This window comes from Rhinatrema bivittatum, chromosome 9, assembly GCF_901001135.1.
Source record: "Rhinatrema bivittatum chromosome 9, aRhiBiv1.1, whole genome shotgun sequence".
Lineage (NCBI taxonomy): Eukaryota > Metazoa > Chordata > Amphibia > Gymnophiona > Rhinatrematidae > Rhinatrema > Rhinatrema bivittatum.
This window is the reverse complement of record NC_042623.1, coordinates 149,925,685-149,949,072: the sequence shown is the minus strand read 5'-3', so window position 1 is coordinate 149,949,072 and position 23,388 is coordinate 149,925,685. Positions and strand designations below refer to the sequence as shown.

The 23,388-nt window shown below is 43.0% G+C and overlaps 1 protein-coding gene across 5 annotated transcripts in view; it reads right to left on the bottom strand.

Annotated features, from left to right (window-relative positions):
* Positions 1-23,388, bottom strand: part of ACSL3 (acyl-CoA synthetase long chain family member 3) — a 223,908-nt gene that overhangs the window by 182,030 nt on the left and 18,490 nt on the right. For 2 of the 5 annotated variants that reach the window (XM_029615579.1, XM_029615580.1), the window contains exon 2: positions 18,139-18,205. The exons of the other annotated variants lie outside the window; for them this stretch is intronic. The gene's annotated coding sequence lies outside the window, so the exon portion shown is untranslated. The remainder of the gene's footprint in view (positions 1-18,138; positions 18,206-23,388) is intronic. 5 annotated transcript variants of the gene reach the window in all.

Here is a 23,388-nt window from a genome sequence, read left to right as displayed (position 1 = left end):
AATCATCACATTAAATAATTAAGTACAAATAAAAAAAAATTTTAAATTTAAAAATAAAAAAAACAAGATGTGCTGGCTGGTCCAGTTAGAAGAACAGACACTCAATTTTACCGGCATCTGTTTTCCTAACCGATCGCTGTCAGCAGGTTCGGAAAACTGAGGCTCCTAAAATTGAGTGTCGGTTTCCTGAACCCACTGATAGAACCACCTCTCCTGGCCAAGGAGGTGCTAGGGGGGCATAATCATCCCTAGCGCCTCCTTTTAGTGCGACCCCTCATTTACATGTAGGATCGCGTGCCCAGGAGAGGTGGCTGGGCGTGCGTTGGGAGAGCGGGCACTCAACACAGAGCGCCCGTTCTCCCGCGATCATTTCTGTATCTGCCTGAAGGTGTTTGAATTCCTTGCTCTTTATGATGCCTCTGATACACCATAGTACATATTTCTTTATATTTGTCTCGAATTGTGAACTTAGATCACCTTTTTTTTTTTTTTTTGAAGACCACTGGAACTGAAATGTTTATATTGTATTTCTTCTATATTATTATTTTGGTTTAATTTTCTTTCCTTTTCTGAGTCAAGTTTATACTTGTTTATATATTGGAAAAATTGCATAAATAAAAAAAAATTAAAATAGTTTATCAGCAGAGCAGTTTTAAACTGAATCCAGAATCCAACCGCTAACCAGTGTGGATCTTTTAAAACTGGAGTGATGCAAGACCTTTTGCTGACATCCACTCTCAATCAAGCAGCCAAGCTCTGAAATACTTGAAGTGCTCTCAGGGAGGACTGTGGTAATCCTATTAACAAGGCCCTAGAACAGTCTAATGCTGGCAACATCATAGCTTGACAAATATCCAGAAGTCCCCATGGTCCAATAACTGTAGATGCAGTTTACAATAATCGGATCTAGGTATAGCTTTAATCCGAGCCACCATTCCAAGAGAAAGAAGACACTTTATCACCAAAGAAAGGAGGGTCTGAGAGGAGCAGGCTAGCCTGCTCCAAGCTGCTCACAGAAGGGCATGCAGGCAGAGGATATTTTCCCTGAGTGGTGTTACCAGATGTGGTGCAGATGATAGACTGAGCTCCAGAGAAATGCCCTCTCTATGAAGAAATCAGAGATATTGATCCTCCGATTGCGCACATGCCAATTCCAGGCTTGCTCAAGCTTCTCAGTACCTTGCATTTTCTTGCCACTGGCTCTTTCTAGAATACAGTGGCTGTAGCGGATGGCATGAATCAGTCATTGTTTTCAAGGCATTTCAGCTAGGTACTGAGAGCTTTGATGAAATGGGTCAGGGAGTAGATGAGGTACCCTCAGCAGCTTACAGAGTGACAGGAAAGGAAGCATGTGGTATTTTGTTTGTTTGCTTGTTTGTTTTTTTAAATATAGCTGGTATACCAATTGTAATGGGTATAATCGTTTGCACCCATTTCACTCTCACCTCCCCCCCGAGGAGAAAAATAGCATGTCAAAGGAAGCATTTCTTCTCCCTGTATGTACAAGTTGTGTGCAATGCATACATGAAAATCCTCAGTGTTATATCCAAGTTTTCCAGAAGCGGCCATGACTCCTTCATCCTTGTGCAGTTGGCACTGGCTCAAAATTTCACCAATGGGAAATATGGCAAAGACTGGTTTCATAGTAACTTTGAAACCGAAGTCAAACCAAAAGGTAACTAAAAGGTTTATTTATTTATTTAACTTCTTTTACTATACCGATACTCAAGACCAGGTCATATCGTACCGGTTTACAATAGAACAGGGGGAAAACCAAATTAACATCTAGGTAGAAATGAAAAAGTTACATTAAAACAGGGAGCGTAAAACATGGAAGATGGAAGATAGGGCAGAATTAAACTATAACAATAAGGAGTGATAAATATAATCAACAAAAAACAATAAATTAGTAATACATAAACAGAGATTTATCCTCAGCGGTTATTAACATGGTATAACAAGGTTAAAATGTAACCTCTTCGGGATGGGTACTGAAAGTGGAAAAGTGCAAACTTTCTGATGCTTGGTACCAAAAATGCATACTATCAAACGTTAGCTGCCTGGGGAGGTTAAATGTAAGCTCTCTGGGGTGGGTACCAAAGGCGGAATAGTACATGCTTTCTGATACATGGTGTCAAAGTGCATACTATTCCACTACACATGTAAGATTTCTGGGGTTGGTGCCAAAAGCATTAGCTGAAAATTTAAAATGTAAGCTCTCAAAAGTACACACATTCCAATTTTTTGCAAGAGAATCCGATTATGGCTGCAAAGCATTACTGCTCACATCCATCTGCACCACGGACAGCAGCAGAAATCCGATAGGATGAGGCACACACAAGAACCAGAGCAGTACAGAAAAGCCTATACCACTCCGGAGGAGCACTATAGTATTTGCCAGAGAAAGTAGCAGATTATCCTCGCGGTGTGCTATATGCCTCGTGATACGTTCTCCAGCATGGCATTCATCTGAATGTGGATCCAGATCTGGCACCTGCCACAGACGGAGACAGTATGGCAAGGGGATAGGAGTTCAGTCACAGGTCCTAGCCGACTATTTTGGAGGTATGTTTCAATAAATGGGGACGACATGGGTGGGAAGGAATGTTTGGAAGAGATAGCGTTCTAACTCCAATATTTGTCTCTTCTCAGATCAGTGCAAAGCTCAGGGAAGATGAATACCAGAAGAAACACACACTGTGGTCATATACCTGTTTAATATCTTTTTTAATATTTTCCTATTTTAAATGTATTTTTGATATATAATGTGGCCATGTACCTGTTTTTAAAAAAAAAATAGTTAATATGTTCCAATTTTGAAAGTGAGTTGATAAAAGTGACATTTTTAGTGACACACGCATCTGATTCTTCATTGGCATGACTCCATTTTATGAAGGGCCTGTCGTGCTTGGGACAGAGATTTCCACACTCTGTCCCAAGGAGGCAGCGCCTGTGGCATTTGCGAAACACAGGCCTGGAAACCTCTGCATGAAGGATGGGGCCCGTGACTCTTATCAGGGGCTGGCCATCTTCGAGTCTGAGGTTTCCAAACTGTCTGTAAATCCCCTGCCAAAAGGAGGAAAGGAAAGGAAAGACCCATGACCCACTTGCAACAAGGGTAAAAAAGCAAAAAAAAAAAGTAAAGTTTTCAGATTGTTTGACTCCAAAAGCAATTGCACAAGTAAAATTTTAAGACTGACTTCAAAGTAAATGATTAACTTGCAAGGTTGCATATAGAGCATAAGTCTGCAAATTCCATCCACAAATCCAAACACTGGAAAAACATTTGGAAGACCCACACTGACAGCCTGGGCAAAGTGGACGAAGCATCCCCCCTCTGAAGAAAGAGTGATAGACTATCCACCATTTTGGCAAGACAGCAGTGATGGGCAAGCACAAATGGAACCACCATTTCTGCAGACTGCAGGGACGAGAGACCATTATAAATATGCACCCACCTGGAAAAAGAAGAGAAAAGAAAAACAAAAGTGAGAAATGCACATCAGAAGCCTAGAGACTGACCACCCAGCGCCCACTGTGGAACCAGCAAGAATAGTACATAGTAAATACTCATGGGAGGAGAGGAGACCAGTGTCGGCGGCACAGTGAGTGACGATTCATTCGAGGCATCCGAGTAGGAGAAGCATTCACATGAAGACAAGGTGTCCAAGTGGGTGAAGCGTCTAGGCCAGAAGGAAGAACAGTAACCACCATTTTTGCATACTGCAGCAATAAGCGTCGATAATGCATCCACCCGAAAAGAAAAGGGAAAAAAAAAAAGCGAGAAATAAGTCTGATGTTGCCCAGCGCACACCAAGGAATTTATAAGAATAGTGCTGTTGAACGTTGGCGTTTAAATACTCACACGAACAGAAGAGACAAGTGTCGAGGGCGGGTCAATCAACGGCAGAGAAGAGGAAGAGAAGCATCTGCAAAGAGATCAGGCAACTGAATGGAACAAGCCCCTGCCCCAGAACAGCAGGAGAGTAACCGCCATTTCTACAAACTGCAGTGACGAGTGACGATGATGCACCCACCTGCAATCAGATGCATTCTCAAGATTCGCTTAACACCACAGACAAAAGGATGGGAAAGAGCAAAAAAATGACACCAGTCAGCAATCGCAACGGAACACCACCAACTCCATCACCTACAAAACCCTCCGACTCCTAGTGGAGAGCTTGTCTAACACCACCCAACACTGACAAAATGACCCTGGAAGAGGCTGCCTTTTACTTCCATGCAAAGAGAAGTGCCCAAGAAAACAGAGAAACATCTGTGCACCACAGGTCAGCCTAAGTCACCTCTATAAACCAACAGCGAACACTGCGCATTTTTCAAACTAGCACTGGTTTTTACCATGGTTTTCTGCATATCTGTTTTGGCACTTTTTGGGGATTACTGTGGATTTTTAGTGCCAGTCTGATTTGCATCCCATTAGTTTATTGCACCGAGCACAGCCACATTTTTTAACGTGTGCGGTATGAAAAAAAAGGCACTAAAATTTAGCACCGGTTTTGGTGAGGGTTTTATTACATCGACACCGTTGTGCGTAAAACTTCTTGCTACATCGCAAGTAAAATGTGCGTACAACTGCAGCTAAAACCATGCGTTCTGCCAAGCATTGGCCTCAGGAGCGAGCTGTGATGGCTTTACAGTGACGCTCATGCAACACTGACAGCATACGAAACACAAGGAGTTACAGCTGCCAATTAAAAAAAAAACAAAAAACTTGTTTTAAAGGAGAATTCAAAAACTGTGCAGAACACAGGCAGTAGGCGGCCATGACATGATTGGAGGCCCTCCCATAGCAGGATTCCATTTAATAACACCTTTACCTATTTCTTAAATTACACAAGACACGGGGACTTCAAAGACTGCTTCTCATGAACAGTATGGACAGGACAATAGCACTGCATCTCTCCAAGCACTGTGCAATGGGAGGGCATTCGGCAATATTATTCACAGAGTGCCTGCCGTACACACACAATGCTGTGTAAGAGAAATCCCATGGCAACAACACACCTTACCCCCAGAGTGTACCAAGGTTGAGCAAGTTACTTAAGGTCACCCAGCTAGGGCGGGACTGAACCGGGTGCCACAAGCTCAACTTCATTTTTTAGTCACATGCTACACCCTGGCAAGCGGAGACATTATTACAGTAAAACACCATTTGTACTTCCTTGGTCTGGAATAGGAGATTGCAAAAATATTCTTGCATTCGCAGTGCATGAGTAACGTTTGGCATCAAAGCCAGTGTAAAACTCAAGTTTTAAAATGGTATACCTGAAGCCCAAGGGGGGAGGGGGTGAACAACTTTTCCTAGTAACCAAAAATGATTTCACCAATTTGGCTGAAATTTTATTTTGGCATTTTAGAGAAATAAGCGCACATACGCACACTGCCGTTATCCTACTCTGCAAGTTTTAGAAGGATGCAGGTTTATTTATACCTTGTCCAAATGCTGTTCTTCAGTCTCTCTCTCTCGGTCTTATTCTGTTTCTGCCTAAAAACAGCAGAGTCGTGTTCACAGCTCCATGTTAGCTTCTATATTTTTATATTCTGAGCAGCTACTGTACAACAGGACTTGGAATGTATTAAAGCAGCACTTTCGCTCCTAGAGCCCTCCTCTTTACAAAAAGGTAAAAGAAAAAGGAGGCTCCAAAGAGCAGATTCAAAATCTTGCCTTACTTTTTTCCAATAAAGTTCTTTATATTTTTCTTTGCGCTTTCAACACTCACGTGTTGAAGAGTTTTGTTATAGCCGACCGGCAGGAGGAGTTGTGGACATGAAGCAGCTCAGGACATTGCAAGGCAGTATATCATACCATTTGCAGAGTACAGCAGCCCGATCATCAGGTAGCTTTTAGGAAATTAGTTTTCTGAATACAATTAAGTTACCCTAGAAGTTTTATTGCTAACTATGGGGGGGGAAAAAAAAACCCACACACATTAAGGTACTTTGCAAACCACTCTTAAGGCTCCAAACTAGATTACAGACAGAGGTTCCAGTTTCCCAGTATACATTAGAGAATGCAGACCATCATTTTCCTCTGGATGTGCCCAACAGTGCTGACATGGCTTTCACTGTCTACAATAAACAAACTTAATAGGAAAAATTAAACAAAAAAGTTTAACAAAGGTCTAATCATACCTATGACAATACACTGGCAATATCACAGTCTCCCTCTACTCCTCCACACCAAAACAGAAATAAAGTCCACCTCTGTTTCACCTGCTATTCCCTTCTCCATTTTTTTTTTGGGTGCCTACTATTCTAGCTTCTAGCTCTTGGGTTTCCAGGCCTACAGGCCATCATCTATTGATACCCATGGGCTCTCCCCATTTTTAAATCTTTCCCTTAGCCCAGCTATGCCAATGTTCCCGAGAGTTGCAGTTTAAAGTCCCTATTTCTCTCTTTCCCCCCCCCCTCCCCATCTTGAGGTTAATTGGCTTCTCCTCTCTCTCCTTCAGAACTGCTCCCCACCCCCTCCCCCTTCCTCCACTCACTCATTGCGGGTCTTGATGGGAGATAATCCCAGTAGAGGAAATATCCAGTTATGGAACTAGAATTGGCATGCATTCTTTGGCAAGAGAAGATTCAGAATAAATTCATTTTTGCTTGATCAGGACCAAGATTTCTATCGTGGTGGTGCTGAGAAGTTCATAGCACCAAGAAAGCTCTACGACCTTTATTTACTGATGGTGCCATTAAACGTTCTGTGCCAAAACAGGAGTCATGGGGCTAAACCTTTTCTGAGCACTGTGTTGTCAGCATCCCCATGACCTGTTTCAGCTCCTGTGTGCTTCGGCACCAAAGAGTGCGGTTTCTCTCTCCCTTTTGTAGCAGAGGGGATATTTATTTATTTATTTATTTATTTGTGTTTTTCTATACCGGCATTCACGGCAGTTCGTATCATGTCGGTTTACATAAAACAAGGGGTGAGCAATACATTATAACGTACATAGCTAAAACGTAAGAGTATACATTACAAAAGTATAACAAGTGCGTAGAAGAAAAAGTTACAATAAAACAGGGGTTATTCTAACTGGGATTAGAGTTAGAGGAGAGATAAAAAGTTTAACAAGAAGTAAAACATTGTAGTGATTGGTTGGTATTGTCTGTTTCAGTATAATAGAAGATATGGCACCTGCACAGAATCTTCTCTGGAAAGATGGCACTTAACATGAAGGAACTGCCTTCTTTGATTTAGGCGACAGTCCCTCAGCTGGTGATGGTTTCCTCTTTGCCGATCCAAAGGCTTGAGAAGCAGTTTAAAAAATGTTTATGGTGCAGCTTCTGGATCTTTCTGGCTCGGAGTGATATTTGGGTACAGGCAGCACAGTCAGGTACACCATGCGACAGGCCTAACCAGCCAACACAACAGTCATGCTGGTCCAATAAGATATCTTCCAGGAAAGCCCCCATCATGAAGACAGCTGATGCTTGGGTGAATTCAATTTTGGAAAACTGAAGCAAGCAAAACTTTTTTTTTTTTAGAATAGGAACAAGAGTTAAAAAAAAAAAAAAAAAGCTACTTAGACAAAGGAAAAAGAAAGCATGTAAACAAAAAGAGAAAAAAAAAAACAGGTGCAAGAAGTTTGAACAGCTGAAGGAGAACTCAAAAATGCACTCTCTTATACTCAGTCTGGTGCTCATGTGTGACCAGTCCTTGGGTTTTTTTGATTCTGAACGCTTGGGTCTTAGATTTTGAATGCCTGGGACATATTGGTCACTACTATACATGTCATTGCTTTTGTTATTAATATTTATATCATTATAATTGTTACTATTATTTTTCTTATTATTATTTCTGCCATTATATTTAACATGATATATTGCTGGGTTGTGAAATTATTAACTATGGTTCTGCATTGTCAAGGCGCAGTTTAATGTAGTTGTTCAAAAACCTAATAACTGATGAAAGAAAATGCTTTCTTTTCCATGAGCAAGAGAAAAAAAAAAAAAAAAGAGAGAGAGAGAGAGTGAGGAGACTTGAAGAGTGGCAACTGCCCAAAACACCTGTGCATGCTCATAAAAAGCCTTCTCGGGTTTTCTGATCTCTCAGCCCCATCAGATGCCCTTACCCCACTTGAATGGTTGATTACTGCTTGTCCACAGAGAAAACTGGCTCAGTGCAAATAAAACCTAAAAATGGTAGCATGTCAGTTTCAACGATATCTTGAAACAGGTCAACTCTCTGCCCGGCTTGTTCTTTTCAGTCATTATTCCATTCTAACTTAGTGACAACAAAAAGTTACAGAAATCCCTTTGAAGCTTGCTGGTTGCTTATTTGGTTGCCCGTTTGGGGGGGGGGGGGGGGGGGGGGAGGTAGTAGCCTGGTATCTATTGGCCGCTGAATTTCTGCCACATTGCTTTGTTCCCATCTCTACGTCAATGTATGAATGCCTACCACATTCCAGATGTGGGCCTACACCAAAGTCCCACAGACATCAGGGTCATGCTTTTAGAAGCCGTAATAGGGAAGGACCCAAGAAACAGGACGGTAGACAGTCTAGATAAGCCACGGAGTGAAGAAAACAAAAACTAGACCGATGCCTTTTATAAGCTGCAGACCTCTTGCTAGGCATGGAATAAATGAAAAAATGCTTATCAGAAAAGGCCTGGATAAAAATCAGGATTTGGGTAAATTAACTCTTGAATCAAAATTTTAAAAAGTGCAACATAAATTGTACAATCTGGCCCTATGGAAATCCTCCTATAAACAGTTCTCCCTCACATTTAATGTAAAAACCCTTCCCCTTTCTGATTTATCCACCCCCATATTAAATAACTGAGGGAAAAGTACTGTGCCAACTCCATACAGTGGTCCAAGCCATGACCTTCATCACCATAGATTATTGTAACTCACTTTATGTAGGCCTTCCCAGGAGTCGCCCAAAGATTTTTCAGATCCTACAAAATGCTGCATCCCTAGGCTCCCAGTGACACACTGAATGAATTTCAAGCTAGCAACATTAGTCTTCAAATCCCACAGACAAAATGGACCTCAGTACTTAAGCTACTTCCTCCTTATGTCCCCTCATTTACCTTACATTCATTTGAAAACGGTTTGTTAACATTACCTTCCATTAAAAAATATTTGTCGGCAGGATACATGAAAGGAAGCTTTTTCTGTGGCAAAACCCACCTTGTGAAATGCAATTCCTTTGGAAGTGCGCGAAAGCCTTGATTATGGGGTATTGAGAAACTGAATGCCTTTCAACTGGCTTTCCCAACAGAGAACTAGCTATTGCAATTTACGATTATGCTGCTGGAAACAGATGGCGTGTTTAACATATTACAAGAAACATCCCATCTTGAGTATGCCTTGCATTGTCCCAATTATGATGTTAACTGTTTTAATTCTGTGATCCACCTAGAACGTCTTATGTCGAGTTAAGCAGGATATTAAAGCTTTTAAATAACGCTAAAAATGGCATGCCAAATCCCCTACCTCAAGCAAAATGCACATCTTTATAACAACTGACCAAGGAGGGTGTTGCAAGCAATGCATGGAATCTATTTTCTGTACATTACATTAATGTAAAATCTCTGTACCATTCCAGAAGACGGTTCACAGTCCCTTGTTGCAGGCCTGATAAAAAGTCATTCATTTTCCTCTGTTTCAGTGCATTTTTTATAAAAGGGGGGGGGGCAAGCAGACATTAACTTTTGTGCTTTCAAATGGAATGAATGATTCTGATGAATCTATTACTTAAATTGTAGGCCGCAAGTGATAATTCTGAGTAAAATGTCAGCTCTCTCTGAAAGAACAGTACATTTATGAAAACTACAAAAACACCGAGCAAAAATTTTATTCAGTCAGAGCAAAGTGGCTGATCAGAGCTTGGCAGCCTGAAAAATCAGTAATGCTTTGTCCGTAAAACTTCATTATTAGAATGCTGTGCTGTATCTCAAATGTTATTTAAAATGTATTTTAATTACACGTTCTACCCTGCCTTGGGCAACAGCTGTTGGCAATGCAATAAATACATTTAAAAAAAAAAATGTTTAATTTTTGCAAGGGGAAGTACTCAAACGGCCGATACTTTAAAAGGAAACCAAATCCCACTTTTTCTCCCTTTTTTTTTTTTTTTTGCATATAGCAGAACTTGTGAAAGTCTAAGATGACTCAAGTCATGGCCATTCTTATAAGAGGCCTAAGCTCCACAGCAAGGCAGACTGAGGGGTTAAGAGCAGGGCAGGCTTTTGGGCAGAATGAGCAGGGTGGTTGCCCAGGGTACCTGCAACAAGGGACGCCAACAACCTGGGATCAGCACTGTTCCCCTATGGCGCACCTCCCCGTGGCTGCTTAAGCTGCCATGCGTGCTGCACCTTAGGCTATGCTGCCAAAAAAAAAAAATAATAATAATAATAATTCTGATGAGAAAGCGGGAGGAGCTGGGGGTGCCCGTGCCAAAGCTGTCACTGCTCCCTCCCGACAGTGCCAGCCCTGGGAGCATGCACAAAACTCGCGGGCTGGCACTTCCTGTATGCTGATCTTGTGCATCATGAGATGAGGGTACAGGAAGTGCCAGCCCGCGAGTTCTGAACATGCTCGCAGGGCGTATACAAACAGAGACATGGTCGTAGGAGCTCTGCCACGAAACAGGCATTGTGCCTGCAGAGGAGGCAGATACAGTGGTAGAAACGGAAGTGCTGGGGATGGGGGGTCAAGAGGCAGGAGAAGATGCTAGGAGAGAGGTAAGAGACTGGAGAGGGGGTTGCTGGGGGAGGGTAAGAGGAAGGGGGCGGATGGTGGGATACAGGGTTAGGAAGGCAGGCGGTGCAGATACTTGGGAGGAAGAAGCCCCGCACCTGCAAAACCATGCCAGCTACTAATGTGTGAGAATCAGTTTTGGGGGAGGGGGGGGGCCCCACTGTCAACGTTTTTCACCCAGGGCGCCCTTTGCCCTAGAGCTGGCCCTGCATAGGAGCAATCCTTCAGCACACACTATGCTTGCCTGCAGCTAAAAAAGATAGCAAAGAAAGAAGCAGGGGAAAGACATTTAAAACTTCAAAAGCTTCGTAAGGAAGGTGAGAAATACCATGCTGGGCCACCGAGACCAGCATCCTGCCTCCGGCCAATCAACAGCCTTAAAAAGTACCTGGTAGATCCCAAAAAAGCTGATCCATTTCTTGTTGCCCACTCCCAGGGATCCGCGGCGGTTGGTTTTCCTCAGTTCCACCTGGCTAATAATATTTTATTTTTATGGACATTTCTTCTTCTGTTTCACCTGTACTGCGTCTCTCATGCATAGTTCCTTAAGGGTGCCCTGGCAGCTGAACTAGCTAGGAGGTGTTTGGGGGCCGGGACCCGCCTTTTCTAGATGCTTTAGAAAATTAGTAGGGAGGGCTCTAGGGCAGGGCTGTCCAAACCCAAGACTGGTTTACTGTTAAATCCTGCTGACACACCGCCTTCCTTTTAAAAGGAATATTGCAGCACCCTCGACTCCTGGCTCAGTCGGCCAGACTGCGCCCTCAACACAGGTTTGAATCTAGGCCTCTCTCCCCTTGCATGGAAGGGAAAGGCTTGCCAGCAATAGCAGTTTGATGACTTCCCTTGGCAGAGTGTACCAAAGTCAAAGTCAAATTTAAAAACAAAACTATTTACCCGCATAGTTTTGAGGATTTAGGATACATACGACACCTCCCAGATGATTTTTTTTTATTTTTTTTTTTTCTGAACAACTGCTGGGCTCCCGCAAGTTGCCAAACATACAGTACAAAAGTTTCTAAGACTGTGCCAAGCAGACAGCTGAGGGGGAGGCAGCAACAATCATTCCCTGGAGATACATTCAGTAATAACCTTTGCTCTATTTTAATCTCTGTGGGACGTTGCCAGCCTACTCAAAAAAGGATTTTAACTCCCATGCTGTGCCTATGCAAAAAAAAAAAAAAGACTTACTGAGTGAGGACCATAAAAAACTCAAAAAGCAGTGTTCAACAAACCCCAGGCCCCCACGTCGACACGGCAGCAAGAAATTATGCCATGGTGCTTGGGGGTTTTCCTTTGCTGAATGCCCTCAACTGCTGTAAGTGCATCTTCGGTCCCTGGAACTGCTGTTCGCTTCCAGTCAAGCACGGTGTAGCTCTCGGTACGTTCGAGCTGCACAGTGCACAAACTCAAAAACTCTGGTCTCTTCAAGACCAGCCCGGGAGACTGGGCACGTGTGGCTCAAACTCATCGAGAACTTCAACTTCGGTAGGGATAATGGGGGAGAGGTTGAGAGCTTTTCAGCCACTGGCTCCTAAATTTTTGGGTTGGCTCCTAGGTCCAAGAAAAAAAAACTTTTCAAATCCAGTCATAAAGGAACATTTAAATGTTGCCAGCTTAAGGACTGGTTACATACAAATGCTGCTTTGAGGTTACCTAACTGGAGTTCACATGCAAATCCTTGTATATTTGATTTGTGATGTTAAGTAACATGCATCATAACCAGACTCACTATGCCTCACAAAAGCAAATTAAGAAAAAGACACACAGGGGAAAATGTTGTTTGGATCTAAATCCTGCCTTTTGTTTTAATACTATGTTATATAAATACAACACATTTGTAGTGCATAGATTAAATAAAGGACTCCCGCTGGCAAGAAACTAGAAAGCAACATAACCACAAAAAGAATTCAACCACTAGAGTGCCTTCTCTTGATTCCAGTGCGACTGTAATGCCAGAGGAACCAGAGCCCTTTAAGTGGGTCCTCTTGTTTCTTTGGGGCCAGCTCCTTCAGATCCCATGGGGTGCCTTAGGATGGCAGCAAAGGAAGACACTCCCAAACCCAGGTTCTACATTGCTCAGCACGGGCCTGGTGCATTAGCACCACAACATATGTTGAAAACCCCTGCGGAGTCACAAGGAATTCTACCCACAGCTCTCGGGCTGCTGCCTCGGGAAGGGGGGTGGCCTTGAACCCTGTTTTCACAAAGAAACTTCCAAGGGAAGACCTGCAGGACTCGGGTCACGGTAGAGCTGTGCTGGCCCTGCTTCCCCCATGTCAGAGGCTAAATCCGCAGGTCCCCCAACATGTTCTGAATGCACCGGGAGTGGGCAACTGCCTGTACTGCCCGGTAGTGCTATTAGTCCCAGTCTTATGACCTCCTCCCTGCCAAATCACAATTTCCCACATTCACACACACACCCCCATTCTCACACACACACCCCCATTCTCAAACACACACCCACATAGAAGCACACATCCAGGGTCATTCCTTCAACCACCGCCAAACCCCTTCTTCCACCGCCACAGGGATGGGCTCCAGCAGCAGCCTTGCTTTGCAGGTTTTCTTCTGTGGCTGCTGCAGGGCTGGGATCCAAAGTGACCATTCTTCAGGCCTCTTCTGGTGACTGGTAACTCTACTTGGGTGAGTGTGAGCCCACAATCGGTAGGCCATGGCCCACCCATGACTATGTCACCGTTTCAAAAGTATATTCACAAAGCAGCAATACTTAGCAGGGGCATGGGAAATCTTCCACATTACAAGAACTTCAGTATAGGAAAAAAAAAAGAAGAGACAACTGAAGGATGATATAATAGATAAAATCATGGAAGGCATGGAAAATGTAAATAAGGAACCATTATACAAGAACTAGGAGACACCCAATGAAACAATAAAAAGAGGCAGGTTAAAAACAAAAGGAAAAGCTTCATCACACAATACCAGTGGCGTAGCCAGAATTGATTTTTTGGGTGGGCACAAGGTTAACATGGGTGGGCTGTAGGCATGCAGGTCTACTAGTTGTTTTTTTACTGATAAATAATGCCAAATTATGCAGCATAGCATTCACATCTACGCCTAAGTATGAGGTTTACTTAATGATACAAACATAATTCACGGTGATTTGTGGTACTTTAGCCTTCTTATTATTACGATTTTATACACGGCTCCTACCTGTCCATAAATTTTGAGAGAGCGGTTGTGTTGCTTATATTTAAATTGCTAACATCTCAAAATATAGATATATATTTTTACCTTTGTTGTCTGATCTTTGTATTTTTCTAATCAGTTGGTCCTGGTCTCTTTTTCCCATTTTTTCCCTTATAGCTCATTTCCTAATTCCTTTTCAGTGTCTTTCTTCTATTACTGTCTTCTTCCCTTACACACACACACACACACACACACACACACACACACATACACGCTTTCTCTCACAGACTCCCTCTCACACACTCAAGCTGTCACTCTCATATGCTCTCCCCCCCCCCCCCCCCCACAAGCTCACATTCAAGTTCTCACTTTCTCACCCCTCCCCAGGCTTATATTCTTATGCACACACAGACGCACATCCAGGCACCCATTCTCACCCACACACATAAACCCAGACTCCCATTCTCACCCACAAACCCGTGCTCCCAGTCTCACCCACACATATTCAAGCTCCCATTCTCATCCATACATATACACATTTAAGGTACTATTCTCACCCACACATACACACATTTAAGCACCCATTCTTATCCACATATTCAAGCTTCCATTCTCACCCACCCACACAAACCCAGGCTCTCATTCTCACCCATATATACACACATTCAAGCTCCCATTCTCACCCACCCACAAACCCAGGCTCCCATTCTCAACCACACATACACACATTCGAGCTCCCATTCACCCACATATTCAAGCTTCCATTCTCACCCACATACACACCCAGGCTCCAGTTTTCACCCACACACACTCCCATTCTCATCCACACATACACATTCAAGTACGTGCACAGCTTCCGCTTTCTCCCCCAGAGCAGGAAGATTAGCTGCCTCTCCTGCTGCCACCGGCCTCCTGCTATCTTCTTCGGGCGTCGGGCCGTACTGCCCGCCGAACTTCCTGTCGGGGGGGGGGGGGAGCGGAAGCGCAGCGCACAACGTCCGCTTCCTCCCTCCCCCCCCCAAGCAGGAAGATCGGCGGGCAGTACGGCCCGACGCCCGAAGATAGCAGGAGGCCGGTGGCAGCAGGAGAGGCAGCTGATCTTCCTGCTTTGGGGGAGAAAGCGGAAGCTGTGCGCGGCGCTTCCGCTCCCCCAAACAGGAAGTTCGGCGGGCCGTTTGACCCGAAGATAGCAGGAGAACGGGTGGCAGCAGGAGAGGCAGCTGATCTTCCTGCATTGGGGGGAGGAAGCGGAAGCTGCGCGCGGCGCTTCCGCTCCCCCCCCCCCCTCAACAGGAAGACCGGTTGGCCATACGGCCGCAGCACTGCTTCCCCATGTGTGCCGTGATGGCGCGCGAGGCATGGGTTCTCTTGTTCGCTGTCGCGGGGATGGGATCCCGCGACAGCCTTGCAGTTCCGGTGCCAGTTGGGTGGGCCTGGGTCTAAGTTGGGTGGGCACCTGCCCACCCAGGCCCACCCGTGGCTACGCCACTGCACAATACATTATCATCTTGCAGAATTTACTACTACAGAATGTTGTGGAAGCAAGCACAAATGGGTTAAAAATGGATTCAACAACTATGGGGAGATAGATCAATTACAGGCTGTTTAACATAACAGTGAGAAAAGCTGGCCCAGATTCAATGCATCCCTAAAGTGGGAGTGCTAGCAACTGGAAGAGGACAACAAAGGACAATTATATACAGTGCAACAGAAAAGTTTGTTAACTCCAAGCAAAGTAAAATGGGGATCTGTGTGCCTATTGAGATTTATTTTGTAGAGTCCTTTTTGTTTACCAGGTAAGGCCTCTTTTCCCTTGCACTCCTAGAACTGACAGGAAAGTGGCAGCTTCCTGCAGCTAGGACTAACAGGTTAATTTGCTTGTATACTCCCCAAGTGAGACTTGGAATGCCTATGTCCCTCGTTTCGTCCAAGTGGTAAAATATTAGCAACATTCTGTGCTGCTATTGGTCAGGAAGCTGTGCCTTAGGTTCTCATTGGTTATACAATACCAGTGTTGGGATGACTCAGCGCAGAATTTGCCAGAAAATCTCAGTCTGGGCTAGGAGAACAGACAGACCAGATCTGTCACACATGCCCTGCTCCAGCCTTTTCCCAACTTTCTCCCTCACCACTAAGCCCAATGAAATTCTTCTACTTAACAAGGATTTATACAGTAAAGGTTATTTTAATCTGTTACTCTTTGCAAGCTAAATCTTTTTCCATTCACTGTTCCTGCTTTTGTTAATAAACTCTTTAGCTTATTAGCTCTGTCTGTCCTGGATGATTCATGATTTTAATATTTTCTGTGTTTGGTCTGTGGGTGCATTTCTGAAATTGTATGACCCTTGGGTTGTTTGGGGTCTCAGTGTTCCTAGAAACAACCAGAGGATAACTTGTGAGTTCCTGTTTGCCCAGAGGTAAACAAGAACTCAACTGACAAGATGGGAAGTTGCCAGATAATGCCAAGTGTGCAGGTATAGGCAGGTCTGAGCAGAGCTGCCAGGACTCTCCAAGTTTACACCTGGTTAACCCTGAGAGGGGTTAGGGGTGGCATTGAGGCATTACGTGACACCAAGTATAATGAGAAGTACAAATTCTTTCTACGATACCTTTGTTTAATTGAAAATAGTCTTTCCTTATGCAATTAAAAAAGAAGAAATTAAACAATTCTGTGTTTGAGACATAAGACTAAATTCATAATCAGTATGTGAAATTGGCTAATTAGAATTAGATGCTTAAATAATTGGGTGACCAGTAAACCACCCTGCAGAATAAATCTATAAAAATGTCTAAAATATTTCAAATTTGGTTTTAGTCATAAAGTTAGTGTGAATTCAGGGTAGGAGCCACAATGGCCCTGGGTAGCTGGGTTCTCTCTTCTCTTCCTTTTCGTTTGTGTTTTGATATAAGGAAGCACAAGAGGAAAATCCAGACCTACCCTGTGGAGATCTCTTGGCAGGTCTTGACTGGTCCGAATGATTTCTATCTGGTGAGGTTCAAGATGGCAGCATCTTCATTGAGCCCCAGAGAAGCGTTGCTGAATTTGCCAGCAGGAGTGCTGCTGAGCTTTCTAGATGCACAGACATCTTTGATGACTGAGATCCATGAACTTCCTTTGCAGCTGGCTCCCCCTGACGACATCACTGGCTATGACAGATTGCTATCCACCGTGAGGAGAGGCCCCAGCGAATGCTGGAAGAATTAGGAGTTCTGTGGAGGAGGAGAGGACTGGGCCCTTGTCATGGCTGCTACTGATGGGCTGATTACTAGAGGGAAAATGGGAGGCTACTCAGTATCATACCTACAAATAAGGCAAATATTGGTCCAACAGCAGGAGTTTGATAAAGCTAATCAGAATTTCAAGGGGGACCTCCTGCAACATAACCAACTCTAGCGTTGTTGCTATTCAAGACTTATACGGATCTTTGGTTAAGGGACAGACAGTTCTTCAGAACAAAACTGAAATCTTGGAAAATGAGATTTGTAGGAGGAATATAAGACAATTTTTTCTAAATTGTGACATCTATAGAAATGTTTAAAAAATATTTACTGGTAGTTCTCAAGGTCCCAGGAAAAGCTATTCCTTCTGTATCAAGCATATATTTACCACCTTTTGTTAAAAAAAAAGCTGGGGATATTTCTGCAGGAAATCAGTTGCCTCACAGTTTCTTTGATCCTTTGAACTAGATGGCCTTTTGGAGCAATCTGGAGACAAGGAGCCGATTCCATCTACTTTGATAATGAATTAGATATTGGACTCTGATACAGACAATTAAATGAGAATATTTTTCCGTCATAAGGAGGCGCCATTTTTGGGTTTGAGCAACCACAAGTTTTCTGATATTGCTACAGTGACTCAATCTGAGAGAAAAAGATTTTTATTATTGAAGCCTGAGGTCCTTCAATTGGGTGCATTGGTTTTGCTAAAATGTTCTATGTAAATGTGTGAAATATGTATGTTATGAACCTTCTCACTAACTGCAATTTCTAAATGATAGAGCAGACCTGAGTTCCCCTCTTACTCCTGTGACAACATCCTTTTCTTGTGATTCATGGGTCACAATTAGATTTCTGTAAGCTATCTGAAACCTATATATATATATTGTGGTTGACTTTCTCCCCATTCTGGTATATTGTTAAATGATTATTTTTTTCTTGGATATAAAATAATTTCAATAAATAAAAAATTAAAAAGTTAATAGGAATGCATCATGCCAGGATCAAAAGTAATTTCAGAAGACCTACAAAAAAGGTGAAGTAAAACTTACCTATTGCTGGTTAATTTCCATTCCTTTAGTCTTGCCAAACTAGTCCAGACAAGTGGGATATGTCCACCTGCCAAAAGATGGAGGAAGAGACAAAAGCTCAATGCTGAACTCACGCCCCTATAAAAGGCCTAGTGCTGCCCTCAGTTCTTCAGTATCTGATGGCAAAGCTAAGACCACCAAAGGCAATTGATTAGTTTTTGTTTCCAATCAGTTGGGTTTTATTGTTTTTAGCTGGAGTTTATTGTAAGTTGTTTTAATTGGTTCTATTACTATGTAAGTTGTCCACCATTCCAGTCAGATTAGATATCTGAGTGAGCGGTATATAAGAAACATGAAATAAATAAATATGATTACAGCCACAAAAGTTCACGCCATGGTTTATTAACCAAGGAACAAGAATCCCTACACCAAACTCACAATTAGGCCAGTTTGCTGTTATATTTCTGAGCTTAGCAAACTATGAGCGTTTGATGCTGCAGCTTCCTTGGTTGGATTCTGGACTGGGTCTGGCAGAATTAAGGAAAGGAAATTAACCGGCAACAGGTACATTTTAATTTCACCCTCTTTATCGTCCATGCCAGACCCATCCAGACAAGTGGGATGTCCCAAAGCTCCACCCAATCCAGGCAGGAGGAAGCCATGATTGCTCTCAGAACCCCAGCATCCAAGGCATAGTCTCCACCACCCGCGCACCCTCACTGAGGTGCTCAGAGCAGGAATGCCACGGGGGCAAAGGCATTGTCTTGCAATAATTCGCTGGAAAGCCAGATGCTGATTTGCCTACGAGGACTTATTCCTCTCCTTGAGTGGTCTGAGCCCTGCAAACTCTTGCTGGAGTGGGCCCTTGGGCTCCTCTCCTCGATTACTCCTGAAATTGATGACTTAGAAGCCACTGTGCTTTGACAGGACACATTAATAGACTAAAGATTTATCTGGAAAAGAACATGGTCAATTACCAACATCCCACAAGTAGCATCCACCTGACTTTCTTACCCTCATGAGTGGGAAGAGCCCAAATCCAAAAGTGAAACACTACCCTCGAGACAAGGGAAGCGTATTGGGAACAGAGATGCCTTTTCCTTTAATATTACCAATGGCCACCAAGGAGACAGACTTCCAAAGGACGCATACGCTACCCTACAAAGCTTGAAAGGAAGAAATGGCAGATCCCCTCATATGCAAGTTCACTTTCAAGTTGAGGAGACCTCCCGCAAAGGAGGACTTGTGATCTTGCTTCCTTGGAAGAAAGTACCTTATCAGAGAGAGCAGAGAGGTAGCAAAACAGAGCTTGACTCGGATTTTTGCAAGACATAGCTTTGTCGGACCTATTGTCTGGCTGCAGACATAGGTACCCCCTGTCTGCATGTTATGCCTTAATCCCAGTCTCCTTCAGTGAAAGGACAAAATTGAGGGCATGGATCCCCTGACCAGAAACATAGTACCCCTCATAAACTGCCCTCCCAGAGCTCCAACTCTGCTATGTGGGCCACTTTCGCACCACCAACAGCAGCAACCCTTGTCTTTATGTATCCTCACCATGTAGCCTGGTTCTCTTAATAACCAAGGATGTAAAAGAGAACTGCAGGGATTTTAGGTAAAAATTATTTGGCTAAGGTGAAGGCACACCCATGTATGTATCTCCCAGAATCAATCCAGACAACATATGAGCATCTGGCTAATACATCCATCACAGACTGGATGCCAGCCATGGGCCTGATGAGGATATCCAAATCCCCAATTTCCGATTTCCCTTTTTGGCCTAAGAATGTTAGCCTCAGAACTTCATGGCATTGATCTGAAAATGCCTCATGGAAGTGGAACATCTGGCCCCTTGTAGGGCAAAGGTCACTTCTGCCAGTTCTTACACTTTAGGCTCTCAAAAGCATCAGCTCAAACCATTTGACCATCAGATGATTGTGTTGGCCATGTGAGCTGTTCGACTTGCAGGGGGAATTCCATCCTGAAGCAAAAGTGACTCACTTCCCAGGGTGCCTGAGAGCTACTAGTTCTCTCACTTTGCTCCTAACGACTAAAGATTAAATACTGGTAGATATCTACAAAATCATGAAAGAACTTGAACAATTAATATACATCAGTTATTTACTCTCTCAGATAATAGAAGGACCAGGACATGAAGTTAGCAAGTAGCTCAATTAAAATGAATCGAAGAAAATTCTTTTTCACTCAGCGCATAGTTAAGCTCTGGAATTCATTGCCAGAGGATGTGGTTATAGCAGTTAGTGTAGCTGGGTTTAAAAAAAGGTTTGGATAAGTTCCTAGAGGGAAAATTCATAAACTGCTATTAATTAATAAGTAATATTAGCTTAAGATTTATTTAACGTTTGGTGGTTGCCAGGTACCTGTGACTTGAATTGGCCACAGGATACTGGGCTTGATGAACCCTTGGTTTGACCCAGTATCACAATTCTTAATGCTTTCGTGGATAAACTATACTTATCTCACGTTTCAATATTGGCCTCTTTGTTTTTAAGAATAACTTCAGATTTGCCGGTTTATAGTTTCCCAGATCACCCCTAGAGCACTTCTTAAAAACTGGTGTTACATTGGCCAGTCTCTGTTCTTCAGGTACTGTGGCAACTTGTAATGATGGGTTACAGATTCTTATATTTTGATGTTTGAGTTCTTTTAGTACTCTATTATTTTATTTATTTATTGAGTCTTCTATACCGATGTTAGTCGAACAAAAGCAACGGAAATTACAAGTAACAGGGGAAGGGTAGGGGGTACAAAAAACCAATAGGAGAGCAGAGAAGCATAGGAACAATTAACAAGTGAACTATAATGTCATAAGAACAAGTTCATAGTCAAATTCAGGTCATGATCCATCACAATTCAATATTCATCAAGGGTGTTGGGGAAAGGCTTGTTTGAATAGCCAGGTTTTGAGCTGGGCTCTAGGGTGAATACCATTCAGTCTTGGTGATTTGTTACTCTTTAGTTTGTCAGTTTTCTCTATTATATTTATTTATTTATTTTGGTATTGGATGCAAATCAAATCGGTTTACATTGAACAATTAAACTTGCTTGAAAGCATTACATGTAACAGAGAACATATATCTTCCAGTTTCACATTGATTTACTCAGAATCCTCATCATGGAAGAAACTTTCTGTTGTAGGTATATCCACACTATCTTCCTCAAAGACAGAGGTGAAGAATTTAGTTTTTCTGCCTTTTTCTTTTTCCTGGACCCCCTTTTTGCCCTCTAGACATCTAGGAGTATGATTGAACAAACTTTCAGAGCCGTTGCTGCCCTTGCATTAATGCAAATTGGGGCTCTCAGGATGGTGTGTGTTATAGACGTTAAATTAATGCTATTGAATTATTTTCAAATCAAAGTAACATAGTAAATGACAGCAAAAAAATTAAAAAATATATAAAAACTACTGACCCAGAAAATTTGAAAAGAAGCTTTCCAAAGAGGTAAAAAACAACATTTTTTTCAAATATTTAAGCCAAAGGCCTGTGAGGAAGTCAGTTGGACCTTTAGATTGGGGGGGGGTAAACAGGAGGGCAGAAAGGACCCTAAAGGAGAGCACGTTTGGCTGCCCTATCAGGGAAGAAAAACTGGCTGCAATGTCAAGTCTCGGTGCTGTGGAGGCACGGGAAGCTGAGGAAGGAGGATGCTGCCAAAGCATAGTGGCATCGTCGCCGTAAGCTCGCCGAGGCTTAGCAGGCCAGCCAGAGGAACAGCTTCCCCTGTGCTGCAGCCGGGTGGGGAGCTACTTACTTTGCAGAAGAGCTTAACATGGAAGGAGCCACTGTTGTGTTCCAAACCCAGGAAGCACTGCCACCCTCGGGGCCTCAGCCCAGGAGCAGTTTGCTGCTGCTGGGTTCCTACCCAGGGAGGGAGAGATTGGGGAGAATAATAGACGAAAGTGTCTAAATAGTTAAAACATGAGAAAAAGATGAGAAAAAGAAAAATAAGAAAAATTAGTGAAAACAGAGTAAAAAATTAAGAAGTTGGGCCTAGTAGAATGGAAATTTTTCTTCAGCTGCTAAAAACGTTTGGTCAGCACCTGAAGGGTTTTTTGTTCTTTTTAAATTTCCGGCCCTTGCCATTTGTCTGTGGCCTGTGTGTCTCTCTCTAGGAGGGTGAAGTGTGTTTGGCCCACATCTGTGTGTGATGTGGTCTATCTGTATCTCTCTCTCTCTCTGTATCTAGGTGTGCTGTGTCTGTCTGGCTCTGTGCCTGTCTGGGTGTTGGGTTTCTGTCTCTCTGTCTCTATAATCCATGCATGCGTGAACTTATTGCTTTCAGCAACTTAGAGAAGCAAAATGGGGTCTTTACCAGCCAATGAGTTAGTGTGGCTACCTGGTGGAACGCATACATATACCTCACGCACACCTTAACTTCCCTGAGTGCCATACCAATACATGTGCGATTAATCAAGCCTTTAAAGTTTGTGTTCAATGTAAATTAAAAAAACAAATATGGTTTTACATTGCATGGTGGTCTTGAAGACATATCTTCAGGACCACCTTCCAATGTAAAAACAGTAGCTTGTCTGTTTCCTCTTTTGAATAACAGTATGCATATCCTTCGGAGTTTCTGCAACATATAGTTATTTGGGTAAGATTCAGAGACATAATTTTTTGTGTGGACTTCTTCTTTGGAACATCTTTCTAAATTATCTGAGTGGCTAAAACGTCAAGACCCCAATGTGTGTTTATCAGTGGATTTGCATAAGGTTCCTTTTTTAGATAGTTATATACAAAGATGGGAGGGAGCTTAATACCACTATTTGTCAGAAACCAACAGAACAAGAATACACTTTTGCAGTTTTCCAGTCATCAACCCCAAAGATTAAAAGAAAATATTCCAATTGGTTAATTTCTTTCCCTTAGACAGGTGTGCACTAGTACTCAGGAATATAAACAAGCTGAGGACATGAAAATCCGGTTCTTACAGAGGGGATAGCCTATGAAAATGATCAGATGTGCCTTTAAATGGATACTATATGCCAACCTCTCGAGTAGTTCCCTAAAAGCTGCATTAGAACAGATCTTGTGCACGTTACCTTAATCCACCCATATGCGGGAAGTGCAGGATATTATATTGAGGAACTGGAATGTGTTGGCTATTAACAATGTATTCCAACAAATTCCCATTTTTGCCAAAACTCGGGGCCAAAATTTAAGGGAATCACCTTGTAATAACTACACTTCCCTCATCACTGCACTCCGATCCCACACATTGTGGGGTTAGTTTGCATGTGGTCAGTGTGCT